Here is a 713-nt window from a genome sequence, read left to right on the forward strand (position 1 = left end):
AAAAAAACCTCCTGAAAACATCTTGTTTGAAATTATCCGTTATAAATCTCATCTCAGGCTTCTCTTCTAGCTTTTTTTATGGTGATATAACTACTTCAGCAAGAGTAAGCTTGTATTTCATAAACTAACATGACTGAGAAATGTTTCTTCCAAATGGGCACAAGAAGTAGAGAAAAAAATTCACAAAATAACTCGTTAGTCTAATAAAGCTTTGTCTCTCTTCCTGGCCCAGTTAAAAATAATAATAATGAAAATATTTTTTGTGCTATTGTACAAAATAAGCCTTACAACTATCAGAGTGCAGGAGGTTACTGGGGATTTCATTATCAGGGACCAAGGAGATCAGTTGGTAAAGGGAAAGCTCTGTATCTTGGCTTACCTATATCTGCATTTTTGTGTCAAAGGTGCATACAAGTTTTAAAATAAAGCTACGTTTGACCTTACATCATCTCTCCTGTCTAGAACAAGCTCTATCTTGGCATTAGACACTGTCAAACAAAAGAGATCCCCATCACGAGTTACTCTTAACTCAGATGACTCAAAAAGAAGAGTTACAGTAATGAACGCTAAACAACAACACAGGTAACAGAAAACATCTGAATTTTTTTTTTTTTTACAAACTCTTTCAAAATTACCATTTTCTTATGCAGCTACAAATCAACATTCTTTCAAACTCCTGAAAATAAGATACATTAAAATTTAGCAGAAAAAAA

Source organism: Meleagris gallopavo, chromosome 10, assembly GCF_000146605.3.
Source record: "Meleagris gallopavo isolate NT-WF06-2002-E0010 breed Aviagen turkey brand Nicholas breeding stock chromosome 10, Turkey_5.1, whole genome shotgun sequence".
Lineage (NCBI taxonomy): Eukaryota > Metazoa > Chordata > Aves > Galliformes > Phasianidae > Meleagris > Meleagris gallopavo.